Genomic DNA, 21,698 nt, shown 5'->3' with positions numbered 1-21,698 from the left:
TTATTTATTTTGAGAGAGAGAGAGAGAGAGAGAGAGAGAGAGAGCGTCCACAGGTGGGGGAGGGGCAGAGAGAGAAAGGGAGAGAGAACGAATCCCAAGCAGGGTCCACACCATAAGCACAGAGCCTGATGTGGGGCTCAAACCCAGGAACCGTGAGACCATTCATTACCTGAGCCAAAACCAAGATCTGGACGCTCAACTGACTGAGCCACCCAGGTACCCCTGAAGTCTGTTTCTTGACCATCAAAAGTTCAGTTGGGTATCTGGAAGGTGGTCTTCCATGCAGTTCTAGGGCCCCCGAGTCTTAACAGTAGATCGCCTGCATCCTGCCAGAAGATAAGGGAAGAGAGAACGGGCTTGGAGGATTGCATGGGGCCAGATCTGAACCGCTCTCATTCCACCACTGAGACCTCAGTCACAGGGCTATGTACCCTAGATGAAGAAGAAACCGGGCATGATAAACGCAGCCGTCTACACCAGTTTATTTCAGCCTTTCTCCCTTGGGTTCATCTACCTTCTTGTGGCAGTGGCAACCTGCTCCTGCTTTGTATGCCACTCACCTCCTCCTTATCCCATATATTTTTAGTGAAGCACATTCTATCCCTGCCTCTAGGGGCTGAGGGATTCTCTAAAGAGAAGATGTTTAAGGCAAGATCTTAAGAGCTAGCCAGGTGAAAATCTTGCAGAAAAGAGTCCCAACAAGTGGAAAGATCATGGAGCACAATCCCAGCGGAGGAGTGAATGCTATCTTTGGGAGGAAACGAGGAAAGACCTACCAGTTCATCGAGGGGGAGACAGGAACGAGAATGGGGATGGAAGCAAGGGCGAGACCCCACAGCACGTGGGTGCAGTGTTAAAAATATTGGATTTAATGTAAGTCCTTGGGTTCTAAGAACAATGGATGACTGCTGAGGAGCTCTGAGATGCAAGTAGCACTGAAGATTTCTGTTTATAAAGGTTTACATTGGTGGGGCGCCTGGCTGGCCCGGCTGGCGGAGCGTGTGACTTTTGATCTTGGGGCTGTGAGTCCGAGCCTTGTGTTGGGTGTGGAGATTACTTTAAAAAATAAAATCTTTAAAGATAAATAAATAAATTGGGGCGCCTGGGCGGCTCAGTTGGTTAAGTGTCCAACCTGGGCTCAGGTCATGATCTCGCGGTTCAAGAGTTCGAGCCTCGCATCGGGCTCTGTGCTGACAGTTCGGGGCCCGGAGCCTGCTTCAGATTCTGTGGCTTCCCCCTCTCTGCCCCTCCCCTGCTCATGCTCTCTCTCTCTCTCTCTCTCTCTCTCTCTCAGCTAAATAAAAACATTTAAATTGTTTTTAAAAAATAAATAAATAAATTGTACTTTGAAGATTGTATTTAGCTGACAAAGTGTAGAGAAAATAGTTGGGAGCTTCCCTGTGATTGAAAAGACCAAGTAGACAGATATTATAATAATCTAGGAAGCAAGAAAGGAATTCTGGAGTGGATTAGAGGCTAATGATGGAATGAGTAGAAACTTAAAAAGACTTTGGCACTAACTAGACCTCAGAAGAGAGGCCAGTTCTGGACAGGGAAGGATCCAGTTTTTATGGGGCCTAAAGTTTATGCAATTTGGGGGACCATCTTTCAGAAAAAAAAAAACGAACCAAATTACAAGCACAAATTTAGGTATAAAAGGTAGTATTTATTTGGAGTGGGAAAAGAAGTCACAACAAATGATTATAATCCTGAAGATTCAGTTTCTTTCCTTCTGAGATTTCTTTAGGCAATTTTCCAGGAATGCTTCCAAGGAAATGCTCCCTGGTTGTAACTTCTATTTCCCTTCACACCTGAGATGTTATAGAATCCCTGGGAACTTGCAACACTCACAGAGGCCCCTGAAGAGAATGGCTTGACAGAAGTACAGCCTCCTTAGCTTTGCAATAAACCCGTTACAACCATTTCTGGGTTTTGATTCATCAGTTTTAGCATCACTGGGGTCTGGTGGTGGCTAAAACGATGGGGAGTATTTTTTTTAATCACCTAGGAATAAAATAGAACATACACAAGTGAGGGCCAAAGAAATGAATGAAAGAATACAAAGAAGTAAATTAAAGCAAAATCCTGAGGGAGTCCAGGATGGTGTAACCGACAAAAAAAGGCAAAAAAGAGTTGACAAAGACTGAAGAAAAAAAAATCAACCAGATTGGGAAGAGGAGACACAGGAGTTTGGATCACAGAAGCCAAGAGTGTCCCCAGCAGGAAATCGCCAAGTTTCTTGAAGTCTGGTGAGTGATCCCTCACTGATACAGAAGATGCAAGTTTACTTCTTAAGTTTATTATCCGTAATCTCCACTACAACGGTGAAGTCCAAAAGAACGGTTTTCCTGTCAGTTTTCTTCACTGCCGTGTCCCCAATACCTGGAACAGAACTTGGGCACGTAGTAGGCACTCCGTAAACACGTGGATAAGTAAACACATGAAAAAGAGATCGAAGGTGTCCATTTTATTTAGTGGTACGGACCCCCTCGTGGTGGTGAAAAGAGACTATTTCCTAGACTGATAAGAATGAAAGCCAAATTCGGTAAGTTTGGAGAAGTGAGTAGTCTTCGGAAACGGGTGTTAGTTGTGTCGGCCACTTTTTGAGAAATGTTGCTGTTCGCAGAGGGCACGCGGCACAAGAGTTAATGGGGAAGTAAAATCAGGGAAGATTTTTTTTTTTAAGAATTTTTTTTTTTTTTTTGATTTTCAGAATCATTTGTTGAGCAAATGATATTCTGGAAAGATCCATAGTCTAGAGAGTGCAAAGTTATTGAAAAAGCAGAAATTAATGTCATCCAGGGCACAGGAGAAGGAACTGCCTCAGGTAGAAATACAGAAATTCCTAGAATTGCTTTTAATCTGGGTTTGATGTCATTAACATTATTGCACACGAATGTGTGGACAATTATATGATGGGGGGGGGGGATGAGTTATCCTAAACTCTGCTTTGAGGTGCCATGGAGAGAACTGCTAACAGTTATTTCCACACCCTCCCAACAGGACTGTTCTCGATTTCCCCCTAATAGTCCAAAGACTTCTGATGAATGTATTTTACTCTCTGAGTAAAACTAAATCATAATAATATTTCTGGAAAAATACGCTCAAAATGAAATGCTCCCCTCTGGGCTCGGGTTTACGTATTCTCTGTTGTTTGCAAAAGGCCCATAACCTCAGACAGTCCTTGAGGGTAGCATTGATTATCTGCTCAAATACGGCATTGTTCTGAATTGCCTCACACTGGATAATCCAAATACCATTTCTCTTATGATCTGGGATATACGTTTAAGGAAAATCACAAAATATGAAAAGCATGACTCTATACAAGAAAGAAGAGTTTTATCGTGTGTGTAAAAGTGAAACACAGTAAGGGGCACACTTGCTTGGGACTTCTCACTTCCCGAATTGGTACTAATTATCATCACTTGTACCAAACCTAAATAGGCTTTTTTAAAAAATTTTTTAAATCATTTATTTATTTTTTTAATTTTTTTTTTCAACGTTTATTTATTTTTGGGACAGAGAGAGACAGAGCATGAACGGGGGAGGAGCAGAGAGAGAGGGTGACACAGAATCGGAAACAGGCTCCAGGCTCTGAGCCATCAGCCCAGAGCCGGACGCGGGGCTCGAACTCCCGGACCGCGAGATGGTGACCTGGCTGAAGTCGGACGCTTAACCGACTGAGCCACCCAGGCGCCCCTTAAATCATTTTTTTGAGAGAGAGAGAGAGAGAGAGAGAGAGCAGAGAGAGATGGAAGCACAGTATCCAAAGAGGGCTCCAGGCTCCAAGCTGTCAGCACAGAGCCCAAGGCGGGGCTCAAACCCACAAACCACAAGATCATGACATAAGCCAAAGTCGGACACTTAATGGACTGAGCCACCCAGGGACCCCAGGTTTTTTTGTTTTGTTTTGTTTTTTTGTTTTTTAGGAGATTGATATTATTTCAACAGCAGAAGCACACCTGACAATAGATAAAGTTGAGGTTTAGTTAAATCCAAAGCAGATTATTGAAAATGTATTTATTTTCCTGTACACACACACACACACGCACACACACACACACACACACGCACACACACACGCACACACACGGAGGCGCAGAGTGTTAAATTTCAACTAGACTATTGTTACTAAAATAATAAGAATCAAGGGTTGAAGAGTGATTTATGTTTTCAGTACTGATCTGTATGCTCCGTTCCATGTAAGCTCTGGAAAGGTTCCCAGTTTCAAATCTCAAGCTCTTCTGGGTAACAGGAGCAGTAAAATTCTTCCATGCTTATGTGCAACGCCTGGGCAAAAGCAGAACGTGCTGGAAGAGATCATTTTGCATACACGTTCTTTCTTTAGCTGCTGTGGTGAGTCTGTTTCCATCTCAGAGCTGGCTTGAGGAGTGTCATTCTCACAGTCCTCAGCACAATGCCCAGACAGGTAAACACAAGAAGCCGCTCGCGGCAAATAAAGAGCCTTACAAAAAGGAGAGCAGTGTGGGGCTGCCCTCCCCTCCTGTGTGTCTGAGACCCTGAAATCAAAGGCTAACGGGGGTGGGTTGCCCGGTGGATGCATGGTGAAACTCTTCTTACTTAACTTACCTGCCCTTAGGCAACCTAAAACCAGGGAGCAGAAACAACCCAAAATTGTTCTTTCAGTTTCTGAACAAAAAGTTTAGAGAGAAGGCAGGGGCATGCCCCGAATCTGTGCACGTGAATGCCAGAGGGATGTGGCTTGTAGGCGAGTGACCGTATTTTTGACAAAAGGCAGAAATTCCTACCTCGGGGCTTCTCCTCCTTTAGTTTGCTAGGGAAGACACACACATCCGTGAACTTACCTTACCAGAATAGAAGCTCCTCCTTGGAGAGGTCTTAAACACCATCGTTTTCTAAGAGCCTGGCACTTAGTAGGTGCTCAGCAGGGGGCAGTGTGACACAGTGCTTAACAGCTTGCACAGGACGCCGTCTCTGGGCCTCCACTTCCTCATCTGTAACATGGGGATGATCAGTCATTTCATGGAGTCCTGCGAGATTAAATTAGATAATGGATGGTTAGCCTTGGCACTGAGTAAGTATTCAATGAATGGTAACATTTGTTATTTCTACTTTTTAAATTATTATTATAAAATAGTCCCCTCCAGCCGAGGACTCTCATCCACACTCCAGTCCTGCATAGCTTTGTCTGGGAGGTCAGGGAAGGCTTCCAACTCAAAATGTTCAAAATGTAACTCATGACCCACCCAACCTCCCCATCCGATATCCGCCCAGCACTCCCCGCCTTAGCCAAAAGAACAGCATCTAGGAACTTCAGCAAACTGTGATCCTTAACACCTCCCTCTCCCCTGCTCCTGCCCGCCAAACTAACCTGAGTCCTTTCCATTTTCCCACCTATTTCTTGGAATATCCCACTTCTCTTCACCGCCCCTACCACCTTCACAATCCAGGTGCCATGTCCCTACCCCGGGGGGCCGTGATGTAATCCTAATCGGTCTGCTCCTCACATCCTTTCTTGTCCCTCTCCAATCTGTTCTCCATGTTGGTAGAAAAAAAATCACTATTTGGGGAACACAAATATGGCCCCGTTGCCCCCTTCATTTCTTCCCAGTGCTCTCAGGTCGAGGACCAAAGCGCGTCCACCATCATTCCAGCCTCAGCTTTCTCAATCCTCCTTCCCCTTCCTTCTCTCCTCGGGGCTCCAAGCACTCCAGCTTGTTTCAGTTCCTCAAGGGGCACAGATTTCCCTGGTCACACAACATTAGCACCAGCTGGGCCACCCCTCCCTGTCACACCCGCCTTGTCCTTCTGAACCCTCCCCACCCTACAGTTTTGTTGCTTCTTCAGAGGAAACGTCCTGAATAGATCCGTCTCCTTTTTTTTACGTTCTCAAGGCACTTGTGCCTCAATTTTATGGGTGGTGATCGCTGTTAGGATGTAACACATACTTTGGTGGTTATTTGACCATGTCTATTTTCTCTCAAGGTTCCACAAGGGCCAAGGGTGAGAGATGAAGACAGGACTTGGTTTTGCTCATCTTTGGATCCACATTGTCCGGCATAATGATAGATGTTCAATATGTGTATGTGTGTTTGTGTGTGTGTGTGTGTGCCTCTTACACCCCAAGACTTATCCCAGAATTTTATTCACTAACCCCCTTCCATCTTTTCTCCAGCTATTTGAAATCCAGTGAAATCAGGGATCTCATTATGTATTGATGTCAACATAAAGCCAAATGATAATTGGGGCAAACTCTTTTCTGACTTTACTCTGGGTTTTCTGTTTATTTGTCTGTTTGTTTAGTGAAAGCCTTTAGCACATATTACCTGAGGCCAGACTTCTCTGTTTCTGTAGGAATTCCGGCTCCAAACCCTTCCTGAAGATGGCATTCCCCAGAATGGAACATCATAGGAAAGGGATACCAATCAGTGATAGAAGCTGGAATAACTAACAGCACACCTTCTTTCTATGTCTAGAATAGTGAACAGGTCTTAGGGGGGCCTCCATTATGCCAAATATTGCTGTTTCTCAACAAGGACCAAGGATCAGGTAGAAAATCCAAACCAGAAAATAACTCAAAGAAGGCATTTATATAAGTGCTAAACCAGTGGTACAGGATGGTGGGGAGATGGAGAGAGCTGCTAACTTATAGGGGCTGTGATTCAAGGGCTGTGAAGAGCTTTATCTAGGCCTCATTTTTGGTGGGTGGTAGAATGAAGGTTTCTGGAACATGTCACAAACTTTGGGTATGAATTCGTCTCAATGCTGATGAAGAATCATGCTTCTGAACCTTAATGGGCACATTGACCACCTGGGGATTCAGTGAACTAGACCCTTTCTGATTTGGTGGGTCTAAGGTGAGACCAGTGACTCTGTAGACCTAACAAGTTCACAGGTGATGCCCATGCTGCTGGTCTGGGTCCCACAGTGTGAGCAGCAGGTATGTAGAGCCCTTCTGCCAATCTTGAAGCAGATCCTTAAGTGACAGATACCACCCAGATGATTCTAATGCTGATACAAGCCATAGCCGAAGACAATAATCATGCTGTCATCTCTCCTAATTGCTTTGCCACTAGGGACCCAGGTCTATTCCAGTGCTGTATAAATGCAAATCATTCTTAATTACTCAAAGAAAACTGGGCCACCATCAGCCTGAAGTGCACCCTGGCTAGGAAAGGGTTTCTTGATAGATCCTAGTCTTGGACCTTGGGTTGTACCTATAGCCAAGAGGGTGCTCGGTACTCTTTGACACCTGCCAAAAGGTTGAGGCAAAGGTGATAGACGGAGATGGGGTAAGAATTAAGAACGGAAGATACTTATTATAGTGAAACAAATAGAATAAATACCCAATGAGCACTCTTCTCTCCATATGTGCTAGTTCCTTTAAGGGTCATTACAGCTTTATGAGGAAGGAACTTTTATTTTTATCTCCATTTTACAGATGTGGAAACAGAGGCCTGAAGAAATGAAGAAACTTCCCCACAGTTGTACAGCTGGTTACTGAAGGAACCCAGATCCTGACCCACGGAGTCTCACGTTAAGTCTGTTGTTCTTAATCTGAGTGCACATTCACATTTCATGAGGAGCTTTGGGAAAATATCCATTTCTGAACCCTCAGTATTTCTCATTTCACGGCTATTAAAAAATAAACAAACCTGTCCCATCAATTGAATGTATATCCAGTGCCGAATACAATTTCCCAGGCCCTGACTCTTAACTGCCAGGATTTATCCCCTCCAAAAAGTAATGTATGATTCAATCTAAAGAACTAGGAATGCTTGGTGGAGTTTGCTGAGGAGGCTGCATCTTAGGTCACAAAGTGTCCATTAATAACTTCTGACCCACCGAGCAGTGATTTTACAACTGAAGGATGGTTTCCAGACTCTATTTGCTGGGATTCTATATGATAATAGTCTATGAAGTGTTTACTATGTGCCAGGAGACACTATTCTAAGGACTTTACCTACACCACCTCCTATAATCTTTCAAGAATGCCTCAAGAAGATACCCAGGAACATCTCCCATTGGACATATGGGAAAACTAAGATTCCTTGAGGTTAAATGCCTCGCCTTGTTACAGGTGGAGCCAGGATTCAAACTCAAGCATGTTGGCCCTAGTGGATGGGATAAACCACTTTGCTGTACTGTCTTTCACTTCATGGGCTGTGCTTGTTTCTTACTGGCTCAGATGATGCAGGTCTGCACTACCTCTCATGATGGGAGAACAGAAAGGGGCTGAAGGAGATTCGTTTTGTCAGAGAATGGAGTTCCTATTAGAGAATGGGGCTCAGTGCATGGAAATTTGGGAAGCTGATTTCCACTTAAAACCAGGCAAGATTTTGTATCTGGCAAAGCCACCCAGCAATGGAAAGGGCTACTTTGAGCAGAAATGCATCCCTCCATCAACAAGACATCAAATATTTCCTGGGCACCTATCTAGCAGTGATGTTGTCGAAGGGGTTCAGGGATTGGATGCAGAGTTGGCGTGGGTGCTGTCTGAGGTCTTCAGGCATGAGTAGCTGTGATCCTATGATCTGACTTCAGTCCTCAAACACTCAATCAGCAAGTAAGGGCTTGATCATTTACAGTTACACAGCGAGATGTTTCCAGGAACGATTTCCCTGTAGCATTTTAATAAGTACTCTATAAATAATAATTTATTGAAGTTGCCTACTATGTTAGAAAAAAGAATATATTAAAGTACCCAGGCTAATTGAAGCTGGCAGTTAAGTTCCCTGAATCGAAACCAATCGGTTTATCTACATGACTCTAAAGATTTGGGATGAAAACTGCTCATTATAGTCCAACATCCGAATATGCAAAGATCCAGATGTTTCACAATATATTGACATAGCCTTCCAGGAAACCTATGTGCAACACTGAGTTGAAAATGTTCTGATACAATTAAAAATAGTGTGGATCAAAAAAAAACCTTTACTCTTTTTTGGTTGGGAGCTAGAGGTCTGAACTTGAAAGACGCAGAAGGCTGTGTGACCCAAGTCAGCATGATTGCTGGTTCTAACTTAGACGATTGCACAGCTTGAACTGCCCGTGACTGTCCCAATTCACATCTGCGGTCCCAGTGTAAAGTTCAACGGAGCACCCTCCGCCTATCCCCCCCACCCCCCGCAAAAGTGTCCTAGTTACACATTACATAGTCACTGTGTAATTTATACACCTAGGTACACTACAATGAGAGACTGGATGGGATACAATCCACTGGGGGCAAACCAGTCACTTGCGGAAGACCCAGTTTCAGATGGCGACAGGGAATACAGACCAGGAGGCAGAACGGGGGCTCCAGTAAGAAGTGCTTTTCACCGTTTCTCAAGCATCCCTTACCCTCGTGTGCCCGGGATTTCACTCAGCTTGTTCCTTTCGCTCAACTTTTGTTTGTACATGCACGTGAGGAATCACAACCTAGGCTCTGTGTATCTGTCTGGTCTCTGTATGAGCTCAGATTTTTCTTTTTAGGATTCCACATACAAGTGAGATCATCAAAGGGTATAAACTTCCAGTTAGAAAATGTGTAAGTCCCGGGGATATAATGTACAGCATGGTGACTTCCGTTAGTAATACTATATTGCATACTTGCAGGTGGCTAAAAAAGTAGATCTTAAATGTCCTCGTCACAAGGAAAAAAATCTGTAACTATTGGTGATCATTTTGCAGTATATACAAATATCAAGCCTTTATATTGTACACCTGCAACTAATGTAATGTTTGATGTCAGTTCCCGATTTGCATTCTTGTAGGCTGGCTGAGGACACAGACACTAGAATGGGACATAAGACATATAAAATCCTCTGAAGATGTTGACTTAACTGGAAAAAAAAATGAGCGTGAATCAGGCTTGACAATTGAGTCTCTGTAATCTTTCCTCGGGATTTTATCATGACTAACATATCTGAGCATTTGGCCAAGTTATTCGCAAATGTTATTTTTAATGCTCCTGCAATTCCTAGGGGATAGGTGTTGTCACCACCCCTACTTTGCAGTTGAAGAAAATGACACTGGAAGAAATGAAGCAACTTGCCCAAGATTCCACATCGAACAGGTCACGGTGTCCAGATTCTAACCTAAGAAGCCTGGCCCACGCGCCTCCTGACTAACACTCTATTTTGAGCAGAATGTTGTCCGCAGCTCATCAACAAATATTTACTGAGTCGACCAGGGCAGGAAGAGCGGTAGGAGTTACCCCCTGCTGTCATGAAGCTCAAGGTGTCTGGGATGGAATGTCACAAGTCCAGCCAGCAGAGAAGCAGAATGTGGAAGTGCTCTGAGAGGTACAAACACCCATGGGGGGAAGTGTGTCCACTGGAGGAAATCATCAAAGGCTCCCGGAGAAGGGAGCATTAGGGTTGCTTTCGAGGAGAGAGAAAATGTTAAACAGGTAGAAATTAGAAGGGTACTATGCAGACGGAACAGCCTGATGAATGGCATTGACCTGAGAAGTAAACGCCATCCATTTGGGCTGGATTATTGTCAAGTGCGAGTTAGGGGAACTTACACAGACTCCCCACCATGGCCTCCGCTCCCCACTTCCCATCACACATTCTCTCCCTGGTGTTCTATTCTCCAGCCACAGCTGCTTATAGTACCCCTGCTCAGTGCGGTATCATTCATGATCTTTTGTACTCCAAGCCCCTTTTCCTGGATGCTTTCTTCATCTACATTGCTTTTGTTTGCCTCAAACACTGCTTCTTCAGGGAAGCCTTCTCTGATCTCCTGGGCTGGGTAATTTCTCTTTGCCATGCAATTTAACAGCTTCCCAGTAGGTATCCACTACTATGCACAGTTTTCTTGGTACAGAACAAGAGGTCGAAACAAAATAAAATCAGCTGGAAAGAGATGCCTAGATTAGAGGCATGCAGCTTTGAGTCAAGTTCAAAGACTCCTTCTACAGTGGTCTTAGCCAAGAACCAGCTCAGTGTCGAGTAGAGCCTAGGGGATATAAGAAAGGAGGATGGCTGAGATTGAGCCCTGGCATGTGGATGGACATCTCCTTCTAAACAATACAGAAGGAGCACATAGAATTTCAGACTCCAAACCATGGGAGAGCCTTGGAGTCCATCTGACCTCAGAAGTGTGCTCCCAACGCCTTCTCCAACTTTCCCTGCAAATATTCATCCGTGTATTCGTAAGGGAGTTTTCTCCTGTTTCTTCTGGAAAACCTAAACTAGGAATTGCATTCAGTCGGTTAGGCGTTCGTCCATCACAGGAGCACCTGTAATGCACTGTATACAGTTGACCGCACAGCACCAGGATCCAAGGGTGAGCGAGGCTCCTTTCCTATCCTAGAAAGGAGGAGAGGCTGTAGCGGAAACAGACACTTGAAACAGAGGCTAAAACCTGCTTCCGTATGGCGTCTCCTTTTCTCATCAGGCCCGTTTTGGCCTCTGACAGTACAGAGTTCACCAGCCAGCCTCCTCCTATGTGAAAACATCTATCATGTCTCCCCAAAGACTCGCCTACACGTTCTTCTAACATGAGGCAATTGTTTCATATTTTCTGCGTTAGTTGTGGCCACTGATAGTCTCGTGAAGATCGACAAACGTCAACTTGTTCTTTCCCAACGTACTTCTTTAGATGCGTGTGTCGAAGAGGTGGCTATGGAGGGGGCTGCGTGACGGCACGGACATGCAGAACTTCTCATGTGCCTCCATCATGAGTTAAAAGGCAGGGCTTTGGGAACTGGACTTTCCTGACTTTGGGGAAAGTGTGACGTAATAATCATTCCTTCTTTCTGAAGAAATGAAGAGAAATGAGTGGTCTGTTCAGCTCTTGATATAAAAAAGTCAACTGAAAAGTGATATTTTATTGGAACCATAAGTTTTGTTTGAGAAATTTTAAAATCCAGAGTTTATTTTCCTTTGGTATTGCTGTAGAGAGTCAACAGGAATTGAGATAATTTTTGTCTTGTATTTGTGCCCACTTATTAAACACACATGTGCATTAGATTCCTTGCATAGGTGCAAAAGGGATCAGAAGTCGGGGAAAGGTGCAATTTGGTCCATTGACCTGTTTCCCTGCCCTCAGGACTCTTTCAAACAGCTGTGAGAAAGAGGAGGAGGAGGAAGGAGGTAATTTAGTAGTTCATATCCAGATGTTCATTTCAAACACACCCTGAACAACTTTTGCATGGTTTATTTCATTTTCTGAAACCATTTTTCACAAGCCTGTTTTCTCAGCTGGGAAACTTCTGGTGTAGTCTTTTCAAACAAATATTGCATTTGGCATTACAAGAAAAAAAATAAAGAGCTTTTGAGACATTCAAAGGACAATCTGTTTGCCTTGGTCTGCAGAAGCGGGACTACAGGAATGTGGGCATTTTGTACCACCCAAAGTATAGGTAGGAAAGTTCCAGTCTTCCGTTCCATTTACATGGAAATTTGAGAGCTCCTTTAGCTTGATCACTGTAAATACTCTGCCATGTTTTAGGTTGACCTGGAGTGCCAGAGACAAGAAACCTGGCTGCGGACAAACAGGGCCAGTGGAAGAATCCTCCAGGATTAACACTAAACCAGAACCTTCCACATGGCACTTCAAACACAGTAGTCCATTCTCAAAAAAAAAAAAAAAACAAAAAAACAAAAAAAACAAAAACCTGTATGCTGTTCTAGTCCCACCCATCTTCTTAAGTGAAACGGGAAGGACTAGAAGGAAAATAGTGCTGAAGGCCAATGAATCTCTTAGGCAGAATCCCATAGGATATAATCCCCACCGTTCCTTTCACCTCAAGGTCTGGGTCCTGGCAACTGACTGATTGCTCCACTAGAGTCACAGGGGTTGGGATCTAGGACATCCCCTTCCCCCCACTACGGAGTGGAGCTGGTCTCCTGGCTAACCGTAGGATGAAGTCATTCCACTGTCAGGGTCTCTTTAGGTTAACCCAAACCTGGAAACAACCTCAGAAAGGAATGGGCAGCCTACAAGGATGAGTCCAAATGGAAAGAGTAAGATTTGTCTATTTATTTTTAAAAATTTTTTAAATGTTTATTTGAGAGAGAGGGAGAGAGCATGAGCAAGGGAGGGACAGAGAGAGAGGAAGACACAAAATCTGAAAGCAGGTTCCAGGCTCTGAGCTGTCAGCACAGAGCCCGACGCAGGGCTTGAACCCAGGAATGGTGAGATCATGACCTGAGCCAAAGTTGGACGCTTAACTGACTGAGCCACCCAGGGGCCCCAAGATTTGTCTCCTTAAAGAAAGGAAGTTGAGCCGTGAAGATAAAGGGGATCCAAAGAAACAATAGAGCGAAGTTTTGATGTGGATGAAATAGAAAATGCAAGCATTTAAAAACAAAAAACTAAGTCTTGGGTAAGTTTCTTCACCTTCCCGAGACTCAGTTTTCCCACTTTTAGAATTAGACACGTGAGTCCTCAAACCAGCGTGTTAAAGTGGGGATTGAGTATAAAAAATGCCTCATGCAGTGACAGGCATATAATAGGTCTTCATTATTAGCTAGCTCTCTGCACATTCCCTTGACTTAAGAGAACAGTAGAATAATGAGAGAAGTCTCTATTTCTGTGATCATTCCTTTTTCCTATTGAAAAGCTCTTTGTGTCTCTGAGATATTAAAGAAGATATCCAGGAAAGGCAGTCCGAGATGGCGACATAGAAGACCATGAACTCACCTCCTCCCAGGACACATGAAATATACGGCCACGTATGGAACAACCACCTCTGCGAAACACCTGACAGCTGTGGAGCGGTTCCTTCCCACGGGGAAAATGTGAAAAGGGACACATCTGAGGTAGGCAGGAGAGGCTGTGACTCAGTCCTGCCATACCCCTCAACCCTGAGGAGACCCACAACTGGGAGAGAACTCAAAACCCTGGAGCTTCTCCCTCAGGAGTGAAGGGTTCATACCCTGCATCAGGCACCCCAACTTTTAAGACTTGCACCTGAGCTCCTGAAACATCTGGCCTTGAAAACCAGTGGGGCCCGCCTCCCTGAGATCCAAACGGCCCAGGCAAACTGTGAAGTACCTCTCAAAGGCTCACGTGGGCTCACTCACTCCAGGGCCCGATGCAGGGGCAGCCACTTGAAAAACACCCAGTCTTGAATGTGAATTATTTTCTGACCTAAAGCTGTCTGGTGGCAGGGCGGGGAGTGAGGGGGGATGGCTGTTGGGAGCATCTCTGGGAAGGACGGCATTGATGGTCTGGTGGCCAGCAGGGCTTGGGCTTGCGGTCCCACGGCACGGTACAGGCTCACCTCAGAGATATGGAGTGTTCAGTTCCAGGCCGCTGTGATCGAGCGTATCTCACCATAAAGTGAGTCAAACGAATTTTTTGGTTTCCCAGTGTATATAGGAGTCATGTTTACACTATACCGTAGTCTACTAAGCGTGCAATAGTATTACGTCTAAAAACCAAAACAATGCCCATCGATCGCTTCATTAAAAAATACATTATCACTAAAAGATGCTACCTTCTGAGCTTTCAGTGAATTGTAATCACAGGTCACCATAACAAATTTAACAACGCTGAATAAGTTTGAAACACTGTGAGAGCTACCAAGATGTGACCCAGGGGTATGAAGTAAGCAAGCCCTCTTGGAAAAATGGCACCAACAGACTTGCTGGAGACAGGGTTGCCGCAAACCTTCAGTTTGTAAAAAGCAAAGCAAAGCAAACCAAAACACGCAATTATCTGCAAAGCATAATAAAATGAGGTACACCTGTGAGAGAAGATTCCAAAGTGAAGGAAGCAGTGCTAAGAGAGTCCTTAAAATTAGGGTCTGGGTGCTCCTGGGTGGCTCAGGGAAGCGTCTGACTCTTGATTTCGGCTCAGGTCATGATCTCATGGTGCATGGGATAAACTCCGGGTTGAACTCGTCACTGACAACCCATTCTTCTTCTCCCACCCTCTATGCCCCTCCCCCATGTGCATGCGTGTTCCCTCTCCCCCTCCCCCCTCTCTCTTTCTCTCTCTCTCAAATAAATAAGCATCACAAAAAGTAGGTTCTAGAGGATACTGAGGAAGCAGGCCTATGCAAGTCCCCTATTTCAATCCTGTTTCCACTTTTGGAACACCGTGGACTTTTGACTTTTGTCAATTGTAATTTGTCAATTGCACCTGGACCGCCTTCTGGAACACATCCTTCAACTTTGGACCGCAACAGAGATAATGTGACACCTGGTAGCTAAATCGCCAATCATGCGTTAGATGGTCAGTTTAACTCCGTCAGCCCCAACCACAATGCCTTGCCAACAAGTTATGTAACCCTGTGGTTTCTGCCTTTCATACGCCTGCACTCCCCACTTGGAATTCGGAGCACACTTTCGATTTCAGTCGACTCTGTGTCTCCTGGATTGCAATCCCACAAACCCCAAATAAACGCTTTTGGTTGCTTTACAGCCTCGTCGTCTTCTTGGTAGACAGCCTGTATATATTTGCATACTTTAAAAGCTGCTGTCTGAGGCTCTGGCTTCCAATCAGCCTGGATCTAAGTACTGACACTGACAGGTCTTGGTGCACGACCGGCAATTGGGAGCTGTTAAAAGTAAAGTCAGCTGGTCGGGCAATCACTGAGTTTCAAGGGACAACCAAGAGTTAGGGCAAGGTCGAGCCATACGTTTCCTTTTCTACATGAGGCCACCCCTTGAAGACTGGGTGGAGACATCCAACAACCTGGTTGGGTGCACGCATCTCGATGTCAGGAGAGAAACAGATGGACAGAGATGCGGGCAGTCAAAAGGACAGAGGTGATGACCAGATGCCCGAGTATGTAGGAGATCACCTAAGAGGCTATAGAGATTGGGAGGGAAAAGGCACAGAACAGAGGGACCCGGGGCCATCGCATTTAAGGAACTGCCACATCAGAACACCCTGCAAGACCATGGAAAAGCAAACTGAATGAGAACATTTAAAGTGGAAACTAATGAGAACAAGGCCAAGAACGTGAGATCACGACCTGAGCCAAAGTCGGATGCCTAGCCAACTGAGCCACCCAGGTGCCCCTTTTTATTTATGTATTTATTCATTCATTTATTTTCAATTTTTTAATCTTTATTTATTTTTGAGAGAGAGAGAGACAGTGTGAAGAATGTTTCTAAAAGAAACAAGAAGGGGGATTTTTTTTTTTCTTTTCTTTTTCAATTTGTTTCCTCTGACAGGATACAAGGCAAACACCCAGTATGCTTGAGTTTTAAAAGGATATTTCCTTTGCCCCACTTTTTTTTTTTAATTTGAAGAAGGGGGATTTTCTAACTCAAAATATAAAATATTTTAGAAATAATAACAGTTGTCTAAAATCACATATTACACTGTGAAATGCCGGGAAACGGGAGAAGGGACGAAAAAATAAAATGTGCTAAATTTCTTGACTAAAATAGGATGGAGTCAAAGGCTATTGTTTCTTCTTGACCTTGACAATTAAGGGAATATCAGATCAAGTATGTTATTTTGCAAAATTTTGTAGAAACAAAAAAACAGGATGATTCCTCCCAAATTACTGTAGGAGATTAAAGAAATCAAAGCAGAGTTCAACTAGCAAAAGACAGGAAATAGAGGAAAATGGTAGGAAAGCATGAGATACAGAAAACATAAGATCGCAGAAGGAAGTGGGAATTTATCTTTTATGATGATAACTGTAAATGATCGTAAAACCACAATATTTAGAAACCACCGGTTCAGGTGAGAAACAAAAACACACCTCCTGGAAAAAACAATTTTTTTTTTCAAATGTCTCATAAGATTTAAACCTAGTATTTGGAAAATGTGTATCAGGAAAGTGCAAATAAGAACAACATAGATGTGTCCGTATTAATATCGGACAGTGTAGACTCCCGGGCGGAAAAAAATATACAAAGAGGACAAGAGTGAACTTACTTGGAGTTAGATCCCGTTATGAACAAATAACTAATATTCTTTGCTAGTCTCAATGACTGAGTATTAAATAAATATGTAAATTAATCTTTTAGAAATTCAAAGGAAATGTTTTGTTTGGAATAGATACATTACTCTCAAGTAGACACATCAGATAGACAAAATAAATAAGGAGGGAGAAGGCTTTATTAACGTGATACGAACACACAAACTTGTACCCTACACCTGATACCCCTCAAGAATGAATAGTCATCTAGCCAGCTATGTTTCAAGAGTTTTCTCCTGCTGAATTTCAGAGAAGTCTTCCTTGGACTGGTTTAATTTTCCTTAGGGCATGGTTTTCATAAGAATGTGGATTATGTCTCTATTTTGTCCGCCCGTATGGTCACACTTCTCTGCTGACATTCTGGAGTCAGCACTATACATGTGTTCCCATACATGCAAGCACCCAGTCTTTTCTAGAAAGATTTGAAACTCTTTTTCTATAAATAAGGACCAGCTCTTCGGAGACTCATGGACTCTCTAGGTTCCCATTATACAAGTAAACTCTTGGGAATATTCACTGAATCTACCTTCACAGAAAGCTCTACCTTCACAGAAAACTGCCTTTTAATGTCTTGCTGTATTGAACAACTTTCCAAGACTTAACTCTTGCGCAGACTTTTAGAGGAACTCATTCGTATCACCCATGCTAGAGAAAAAAAAAAAAAAAATGTGAGGACGCACAGTTGTCTCACACCAGCGAACTATCTGGTACATTGCTCACAAAGGATGAATTGGCTCTAATAGCAGGAGTAGAAACTGGCTGATGGTCCAGATGGGCACTTGCTAAATACACCTGGGTAAGTCCTCAAAATTGCAATCCTTGATTTTTTGTCCTGACCACAATCGTCTTAAATACCTTTGGATTGTCAGACTGGTTATAAAACATTCTCTGGCTCCTTAGCCATATGCCAGAATTGGGAAAACTCACGAAGACTTCCCTACCCTGATCAGAATGCAGTATTTCTGATAAGCTTTGCAAGGTGACTTCATCATCTGTCATTCTCCTCCTCATCATCACCCTCCTCTTCATCATGCTTCCTAAACTATCACAACTGGAATTATCAACCATGCAGAACACTGTGCATATATTATATAACTTAAATACATAATGTCCAACGTGGATGCCATTAAAACTTCCACGTTAGTGATGAAAAAATGGAGTTTTTCATGCCCAAAGCCACAGAATAAGTGCAGGGCAGAGCTGGTACTGTTAACACTCCTTTTTATCACAGAAACATCTCCCTTCTCCAGTGACCCTTCCTGTGGATTCTTATTCAATCTCTAGTCGCGGGGATTCCCAGGTCATTTCAGGGATGTCTCCCTCTTTGACAGCTTCCAGAACGCTTGTAGCTTTTCCTTATTTCTGTTCTCCAATATCCTCAAGTGTTCAAGCACTAGTGAAAGAAATTATCCAGGCCCTCTCAGTATATGCTCCTGGGAAACAGACCTAAAGCTAGGACATTCGGTGTTATCCTCGCTTACGGAGATTGGTGGGGATTTGTCTCACTTAAAGTTGTTTTCTTACAGTGTATCGTTACCACTTCCTAGGGGCAGGGGTAGCCAAATTCCACTTGAACAACTCACCATGCTATGTTCGATTCAAAATGGCCTCTCCTATATATAGAAAACTATTTTCCTTGGGTCAAACTCATGAGCTTTTGAGCTCTTTGTCATTCATTCATTCACTCATTCACTCACTCATTTTTCCACACATGATTAGTGCATGTGTTCTGTGGGCCAGGCTCTCTGTTGCGGTGCTGGATGAATATTAATAAGGCAGGCATCCTGGAAGGCCTCAGTGAATTGAGTATTTAGGGAAGAACCAATAGGCAAGCTAAGAGCTGCAACAGAACAGTTGCTCTAACAGGGCGATGGCCAGGTAGGAAGATAATCATAGGTTGGAATCCCACCCACGAGACTCCTTGGCAAACATCCTGCTTGTCAGGCTAACCTTCCAGGCATTTCCAGACAAGTCTGCATATTCAGGATGTACACACTTTAGGCTCCCACTCTGGGACCCTGCTAGACTGGGAACAGTACCAGGATCCACTTGGTTGTGGTCCAAGAGGGAGGGTGGTGGAAGAGAAAGTTATAGATGTGGATCCCTACCCCTTCCCCTTGCCCTGGGACAGAGTACTTACCTGTCCGCCCCTCACCTGTTAGGGCTAGGGTCGATGCAAGCTAGCATTAGAGAAAAGTGTTACTGGAAAAAAAAATAGGCAAAAGGGAGGCAGCAAACCTTTAGGAAAAAAATACAGGGGAATATAGTCTGGGAAGAGGTAAATGTTAGCAGTTACCGGATTTGTTGGTCTTGTATGATATGTCTGCAGATTAGTAAGGAGGGTACGTTTCCTTCAGGACCTCAAGCTTTGAGTGTCTTACCTGGCCTCTATTCTCCCCAGTGTGATATGGTCCCTGGAGTAGAAAATAGTGACAGCCATAGCTAATTTTTGGATTTGATGCTTGAGTGAGCACTTATGCTCCAGACCATCCTAATCATTTCTCCTGCATTATTACATTGCATCCTAAAAATAACCCTGTGGGGAAGGTAGTATAGCATGGTTTTTTTCATGGGGCAGAGGAGAATAGAAAAGAAAAGGAACTTACTCAAGGGCCCACAGCAAGAGGTGAAAGGAGAATCTGGAGTCCAGAGCTCTATGCTCTTAAGTACTGCATTCATCAGAGAAACACCATTCTGTACTATCAGTTACCAAATTTTCTTTTTAAATTTCTAGTAACAGACGATACTGTACCTCTGTGTACTTCTAAGGGACTAACTAAAATGTCAAATAGAAACAAGGCATCAGGATTGAGGCCTTCTACCGTGAGACATATTCTTGAAGGCGCATCTTCAAAAGGTTTTACTTCAGAGAAAACTTTAAGAATTATGGGGCGCCTGGGTGGCTCAGTCGATTGAGCATCTGACTTTGACTCAGGTCATGACCTTGTGGTTCATGAGTTCGAGCCCTGTGTCAGAGCCTACTTCAGATTCTGTCTCTCCCTCTCTCTCTCTGCCTTCCCGCCTCGTGTTCTGTCTCTCTCTCAAAAATAAACATTAAAAAAAAAAAAATCATAGTATGAGTATCTTAAACCACAAAAAGGCAAGGACATGTAAGTGTTGAGGTTTATTTCTTGTATTTAGGATGGAGATTCATCCCAGTGAGAAAATGGATACATCTGTGGCATTGGCCATTCCTTAAGTCTAAATAAAGGCCCATGACGTGTCTTGTGCTATGGCAGGTGGGTGGCAGCCGCATGTCATGGTTAAGCTCATATAATCTGGAACAGAACTGGCTGGATTGGAATCCTGGCACTCCCACCGAATGACTGACTGTGTGAAATTGGGAAACTCTCTTCAATGTCCCATACTGTCAATTGGAGGCAATGCTAGTATTTGCAGGGTGGTGATGAATTAAGAACAAGACTGTTTCCCACAATTATTAGGCATGTGTTAATTACCAGGACACAGAGCCAGCGATTAGACAGGAACATGAATGTGAACAAGTAGATACCAGGATGTAGGCGGAAGAGAGAAGGAGGGCTTTGACACAGCCACGCGCAAGGTTTAAAGAGAGGTCTCCTGGCTCCTGGGTGGCTCAGTTGGTGGAGCGTCCAACTTCAGCTCAGGTCATGATCTCACAGTTTGCGGGTTCGAGCCCCGCGTCGGGCTCCGTGCTGACAGCTCGGAGCCTGGAGCCTGCTTCGGATTCTGGGTCTCCTCTTTCTCTGCCCCTCCCCCACTCTCCCCCACTCTATCCCTCTTGCTCTCTCTCAAAAATAAATAATAATAAGCATTTAAAAAAAAAAAAAAGAAAGAAAAGAAGGTCTCAGAGGGGAGGGAGTGTGGCACTGAGTCCACAGGTGCAAAGATACACAGATGTGTTCCTGATAGCAAGGTGAAGGGCACTGTCGTCAAAGGGAGCAGCTACGGAAATGAGGTCATGGCCAAGCAAGGCCGTCTTAGGAAACTGCAAAAGGAGAGGTGTGCCTGGGTTTAGAATCTTAGCGGCGCCTTGTTGGAAAGCCAGCCTGGAGAAGATGGTACCACGGAGAAGGATCTTGAGGCCACACTGAGTTGTTCAGACTTCACTCTGTGGGAAATAGGGATCCGTGAGAAAGCTCCAAGAACAATAAATCATATTCTTGTTTGTCTCTGGGTTTTTTTTGTTCCAAATATTGCTTTCTTTATTTTTTAAATGGAAAAAAACTTTTAAAAATGTCCTTCCATCAAGGGAAATATTGTATAATTATTATAAGCATACTAATCTGCAGAAAAATTATAAATGATTATTTTTTATTTATGTTTCAGAGAGAGAGAGAGAGAGAGCTAAGCAGGGGAGGCACAGAGAGAGAGGGAGACACAGAATCCAAAGCAGGCTCCAGGCTCAGAGCTGTCAGCACAGAGCCCGATGCACGGCTTGAACCCACAAGCCATGAGATCATGACCTGAGCCAAAGTCGGACGCTTAACTGACTGAGCCACCCAGGGGCTCCTAAAAATAATATTTCTAAATTACCTAAAGTCCCACAACCTTGAGAAAACGACCACTAACATTTCACTGAAGAACTTTCTGAAAGCACACAATTTCAATGAACTAATATTTTATACATGTTTTGGTCAATAATCTATGTGACTAGCTTTTCATGTCAATAAATAAAGGCATCCATGAGCATTTTAATGATGGCAGAGTTTTCCATTTTATGGGGGTGAGGCAGTTCATTTACCCAGTCCTTACTGATGATCAAGCCCTTCTAATTTCTGAACAGTACAAACAGCACTTCCACAAACAGTTTGAACCCGATGCAACAAAACCATCAAGCACCGGAGAGATCGGGAAA

General features: G+C 43.9%; 1 long non-coding RNA gene and 1 other non-coding gene across 2 annotated transcripts in view; both read right to left on the bottom strand.

Annotated features, from left to right (window-relative positions):
• LOC121012197 (uncharacterized) overlaps positions 1-21,698 on the bottom strand; it is a 105,892-nt gene that overhangs the window by 14,429 nt on the left and 69,765 nt on the right. The window contains exon 3 of the long non-coding RNA XR_005782011.1: positions 4,827-5,012. This is a non-coding gene — a long non-coding RNA (uncharacterized LOC121012197). The remainder of the gene's footprint in view (positions 1-4,826; positions 5,013-21,698) is intronic.
• Positions 16,086-16,217, bottom strand: LOC121012621 (small nucleolar RNA SNORA27). Its single transcript, XR_005782200.1, has one exon. It is a non-coding gene; the product is annotated as a small nucleolar RNA SNORA27 (small nucleolar RNA).

This window comes from Herpailurus yagouaroundi, unplaced genomic scaffold, assembly GCF_014898765.1.
Source record: "Herpailurus yagouaroundi ecotype Mexico unplaced genomic scaffold, PumYag 196, whole genome shotgun sequence".
Lineage (NCBI taxonomy): Eukaryota > Metazoa > Chordata > Mammalia > Carnivora > Felidae > Herpailurus > Herpailurus yagouaroundi.
The sequence above is the reverse complement of the archived record's forward strand: the minus strand, read 5'-3'. Positions and strand labels throughout refer to the sequence as shown.